This window comes from Ambystoma mexicanum, chromosome 7q, assembly GCF_040938575.1.
Source record: "Ambystoma mexicanum isolate Mex_15411 chromosome 7q, UKY_AmexF1_1, whole genome shotgun sequence".
NCBI lineage: Eukaryota > Metazoa > Chordata > Amphibia > Caudata > Ambystomatidae > Ambystoma > Ambystoma mexicanum.
This window is the reverse complement of record NC_090941.1, coordinates 279,164,933-279,171,080: the sequence shown is the minus strand read 5'-3', so window position 1 is coordinate 279,171,080 and position 6,148 is coordinate 279,164,933.

Sequence of the window (6,148 nt, the reverse complement as noted above, 5' to 3'; positions counted from 1 at the left end):
TATATTCTTTCTATGTTCATCTGGTCACGTCTCCCTTCCCGTCTTAGACTTGCCGTCCACTCCTCCTCTTCCTTTTCTTCTGCTACCTCAAGCTTCGTTTTGTGCCTACGCGCATGCTTCTCTCTACTCCTAAGTCGGAGCATTGCTTCCCTCCTCCAATCTATGACAGTCTCAAAAGCTGCAGGTCGCGCTTTCTTTCTAATTAGCACCCTTTCTAGGTTATCTATCCTCCCAATCTCAAAACTACCAATAATCGGCCACTGATGGTCAGGTTGCTTTCTAGTTTGCCTATGCCAAATTTCACAAAATATTATCGCACCCACACCATATTTTGCATACATATCATAAGCTGGCGTTCCCCCAGGCGGTGCACCTTGGCCATATTCCAAGGACTGTCTAGCGCAGCTGAAAAGCCCCGCTAAAGTGGACAGTACTCCAGGCATGTTTCTTTAACCTTCCCCTTTGGTTAGCTAACTTTTACCTTGGCGTTTGAATTTGCAAAATCAACACTCTACCAAAAATAAGGTTTTTCTTTGAATCGGGGAATGACTCATCTGATAAAACAAGTCGCCTGTCCTAACGCAACCTCTCCCAACGTCATGTCTGCGCTTCTCTGGCTTCTGCCTCGTCTCGGGACCCTCGCCTCCTTTGCCCTCTGGCCCGGTATGTCGATCAGGGATCAGATGTGTGCAGATCTGCGGAAGGAATCTCTCCTCACTTCTACAGGGCGCCCCGTACACTTCTTGATCCCGGCTCGACCGTCCCGTCCTCGCCGTTCTTCCGCCTTTACTCCGTTACAACGTATACGATGGGGCAAGTGGGGGAGGGTCCCTATTCGGGTGCCATCTTGGAAGGGGCCCATAGGGGTCCCTCGTGCTATGGAAACAAGGCAATAACCATACACGAAAAGATGCGCCAGGCACGAGGTTCAAATTCCCAATGCTAGGGTTTATTGCAAGCAAAAATAGTATCAATTGGCCAATTCTGATCTCACGCTCGCGACGTGAGTTTCCTAGACCTCGAGGGACGCAAGAGAGCGAATTACGTACATCAGTTACATATATACAAAATGCATATCATACAATCAGCAATGTCATGTTTAACACCCCTCTTTATTAAGTTTCTTTGAACTCGGGATGACGATAGACATATCCGACGAGTATGAGGATTATGACACTTTCGATGTCTATTCTAGTAACAATGTGCAATTAGAAAGTGCGGAGGCATCTTTTAGTTGTTGAACAGAACACAGTGGTTTTGTTCTTGGAAGCAAGCTGCACACGGGGGAAGAGCCACATTCCAAGCTTTGCTATCTATGAGGTACTATTCGTGTCCTGGGAGCTGACACGTTCTAAAGGGTTTTGCGAAGGGGGGTCATAGGAAGAGCATAATTCAAGCCTTTAGCTGTTCTTATTCTAACATATTCTACCATCGTAAGAGACTGGCTGACAGCTGTGAAGTGATTAAATGCCCTGCAGCTCTCTCCCAAGGCTACAGAGAGGGAGCGTGGGCATTCCTCTCTGGGCTACTCATGAGGAGTTTCAACGAACTCTTCAGTCCCGCGACCTTGTCCTTTCATATTCAGACAACAATGTTAACAGTTGAGCAGAGTAAGGAGAATTTGCAAGAATTGCAAGCTGCAAAGCAGTTTTAGACAAAAAGCAATGAGAAATGGTTAACAAGCAAAATGACGATTCTTGCTACGTTTAAAATGGCCGCTTGTTGGTCAAGCAAAGCAGTTTATATTTCTATAATTCGGTGCATAAGACGGTTGGCCCACGGCCATCAAGTTACGTCTGTCACTCAAATGAAGGGTATTCATTTTTCCAGATTGACAACACGGCCATGAGCGGGGGGTGGGGGGAATGGGAGAGAGACACGGGCCATGACCGGGGGTTGGGGGGAATGGGAGAGAGACACGGGGCATGAGCGGGGGGTGGAAGGGAACAGGGGAGACACGGAGTATGAGCGGGGGTGGGGGGAACGGGAGAGAGACACAGAGCATGAGCGGGGAGTGGGGGTAACGGGAGAGAGACAAGGAGCATGAGTGGGGGGTGGGGGAATGGGGGAGACACGGGCCATGAGCGTGGGGTGGGGGGGAATGGGAGGGAGACATGGGCCATGAGCGGGGGGTGGGGGGCAGCAGGGGAGCTGGGGAGACACGGGGCATGAGCGGGGGTGGGGGAACTGGAGAGAGACACGGGCCATGAGCGGGAGGTGGGGGGAATGGGAGAGAGACACGAGCCATGAGCGGGGCGTGTGGGGAACGGGAGAGAGACACAGGCCATGAGCGGGGGGTGGGGGAACGAGAGGAACACACAGAGCTTATTGTGCAACGCTCTGATGAACCGATGAACAAAGATGGCGGGCGTCTCTCACAATACGACACACTGCAAGCTTCACGGCAGCCAATAGCAAAGCACGTCAGATGTCCGCGGACATCACGCAAGCGCTTGCCCAATCCCCGTCCTGTCCGCGGAGCGAACAGGCAAGTGTGTCCGCAAAGCGGACACAGATATCACTAATTTTTTTCACTTACATTTTTGACATTTTTAAAAAAACTACTGGACGGATTTACACCGTCCAGTGGTTTGGGCTGTAGGCGTAAGCAAAGTTTTTTTCCCATTATGTCTATGGGAAAAAAATAATATTTCGGACCCCCCTATAACTTTGCCCCCCCTGGAACAAACCTCACCAAACTTTGCAAAACAATTCAGAGTGGGCCATATACTTTTTGCAAAGTTTGGTGAGGATTCGTCCAGGGGGAGCTAAGTTATAAGCCGCCCAAAAAGTGCTCTTCCTATGGAAACAGCAACTTAACCATGACTACATGGCCACTACTGTGGCCATGTAATATGTGTGTATATATATTACACAGCCAAGGAAGTGGCTGTGTAGTTATGGTTAAGTTTGGTGAGGATTCGTTCAGGGGGGGCAAAGTTATAGGGAGGTCCCAAAACTTTTTTTTCCCCCATAGACTGAATGGGGAAAAACTTTGCTTGCGCCTACAGCCCAAACCAATGGCGGATTTTCACCAAATTTGAACCAGGAGTAGCGGCTTGGTCCCAAAAGCGTGCTTTTGCAGATTTGGTGAAAATCCGTCCAGTAGTTTTATTTTTAAATGACCAAATAGTAGGTCATAAAAAATGAGTGATATCTGTGTTCGGTCCACGGACACACTTCCCTGTTCGCTCCGCGGATAGTGTCCTGATTGGCCAATCGGCTTGCGTGATGTCTGCGGACATGCAACGTGTTCGCTGACTGGACGGCGTGGAGCGTGAAGTGCGTCAGATTTTCGGTAGCACCCACCATCTTGCATTCGCAGATGTCCGCGGACAGCGCAGTAAACTTTGTTTAAAATTTGTATTCAGTAGCGTGTGTTGGTGTGTAAGAGTGTTTGGGGAGGTTGGGAGAGTATGAGATAGGTTAAATGTTGTGTTTTTTTATGTGGTAGACACTCTTGTTGTGTTTGATTTGTCTGCAGACAACACGGCTGTTCTGAAATGTTCTAAATAAACTAAATGGAGGGTGTTCTGAGGACACAATATGTGTCCGTTTTGTTCGCAAGCAAGCTGAAACTGTTCTAAGAACACTCACGTTGTCCTGGAATGTTCGTAAATAAACAAAATGGGGGTATCCTGAGGACGCTGTCTGTATTGTTCGATGGGAAGTTGACTGTGTTCTAAGAACACTTGCGGTGTCCTGAAATTTTCGCAAATAAACAAAATGGGGGTGTTCTGAGGATGCTGTCTGTATTGTTCGTTGTCAAGTTGAAAGTGTTCTAAGAACACTCGGGGTGTCCTGAAATGTTCGTACGGGGTGTCCTGAATACGCTGTCCGTATTGTTCTCTGGCAAGTTGAATGTGTTCTAAGAACACTTGTGGTGTCCTGAAATGTTCGTAAATAAACAAAATAGGGATGTCCTGAGGACGCTGTCCGTATTGTTCGATGGCAAGTTGAATGTGTTCTAAGAACACTCGCGGTGTCCTGAAATGTTCGCAAATAAACAAAATGGGGGTGTTCTGAGGACGCTGTCCGTATTGTTCGTTGTCAAGTTGAAAGTGTTCTAAGAACACTTGCGGTGTCCTGAAATGTTTGTAGGGGGTGTCCGGAAGACACTGTCCATATTGTTCTCTGGCAAGTTGAATGTGTTCTAAGAACACTCGTGGTGTCCTGAAATGTTTGTAAATAAACAAAATGGGGGTGTCCTGAAGACGCTGTCCGTATTGTTCGATGGGAAGTTGAATGTGTTCTAAGAACACTCGCGGTGTCCTGAAATGTTCGTAAATAAACAAAATGGGGGTGTCCTGAGGACGCTGTCCGTATTGATCGATGGCAAGTTGAATGTGTTCTAAGAACACTCGCAGTGTCCTGAAATGTTTGCAAATAAACAAAATGGCGGTGTTCTGAGGACGCTGTCCGTATTGTTCGTTGTCAAGTTGAAAGTGTTCTAAGAACACTTGCTGTGTCCTGAAATGTTTGTAGGGGGTGTCCTGAAGACGCTGTCTGTATTGTTCTCTGGCAAGTTGAACGTGTTCTAAGAACACTCGCGGTGTCCTGAAATGTTCGCAAATAAACAAAATGGGGGTGTCCTGACAACGCTGTCCGTACTGTTCGATGGGAAGTTGAATGTGTTCTAAGAACACTCGCAGTGTTCTGAAATGTTCGTAAAATAAACAAAATGGGGGTGTCCTGAGGACGCTGTCCGTATTGTTCTCTGGCAAGTTGAATGTGTTCTAAGAACAGTCGTTGTGTCCTGAAATGTTCGTAAATAAACAAAATGGGGGTGTCCTGATGACGCTGTCCGTATTGTTCGATGGCAAGTTGAATGTGCTCTAAGAACACTCGCGGTGTACTGAAATGTTCACAAATAAACAAAATGGGGGTGTTCTGAGGATGCTGTCCGTATTGTTCGTTGTCAAGTTGAAAGTGTTCTAAGAACACTCGCGGTGTCCTGAAATGTTCGTAGGGGGTGTCCTGAAGATGCTGTCCGTATTGTTCTCTGGCAAGTTGAATGTGTTCTAAGAGCATTCATGGTGTCCTGAAATGTTCGTAAATAAACAAAATGGGGGTGTCTTGAGACGCTGTCCGTATTGTTCGATGGCAAGCTGAATGTGTTCTAAGAACACTCGCAGTGTCCTAAAATGTTCGCAAATAAACAAAATGGGGGTGTTCTGAGGACGCTGTCCGTATTGTTCGTTGTCAAGTTGAAAGTATTCTAAGAACTCTTGCGGTGTCCTGAAATGTTCGTAGGGGGTGTCCTGAAGACGCTGTCCGTATTGTTCTCTGGCAAGTTGAATGTGTTCTAAGAACACTCGTGGTGTCCTGAAATGTTCGTAAATAAACAAAATGGGGTTGTCCTGAGGACGCTGTCCGTACTGTTCGATGGGAAGTTGAATGTGTTCTAAGAACAGTCGTGGTGTCCTGAAATGTTCGAAAATAACCAAAATGGGGGTGTCCTGAGGACGATGTCCGTATTGTTCAATGGCAAGTTGAATGTGTTCTAAGAACACTCGCAGTGTCCTGAAATGTTCGAAAATAAACAAAATGGGGGTGTTCTGAGGACGCTGTCCGTATTGTTCGTTGTCAAGTTGAAAGTGTTCTAAGAACACTCGCGGTGTCCTGAAATGTTTGTAGGGGGTGTCCTGAAGACGCTGTCCGTATTGTCCTCTGGCAAGTTGAATGTGTTCTAAGAACACTCATGGTGTCCTGAAATGTTCGTAAATAAACAAAATGGGGGTGTCTTGAGACGCTGTCCGTATTGTTCGATGGCAAGTTGAATGTGTTCTAAGAATACTCGCGGTGTCCTGAAATGTTCGCAAATAAGCAAAATGGGGGTGTTCTGAGGACGCTGTCCGTATTGTTCGTTGTCAAATTGAAAGTGTTCTAAGAACACTCGCGGTGTCCTGAAATGTTCGTAGGGGGTGTTCTGAAGACGCTGTCCGTATTGTTCGTTGCCAAGTTGAAAGTGTTCTAAGAACTCTTGCGGTGTCCTGAAATGTTCATAGGGGGTGTCCTGAAGACGCTGTCCGTATTGTTCTCTGGCAAGTAGCATGTGTTCTAAGAACACTCGTGGTGTCCTGAAATGTTTGTGAATAAACAAAATAGGGGTGTCCTGAGGACGCTGTTCATACTGTTCGATGGGAAG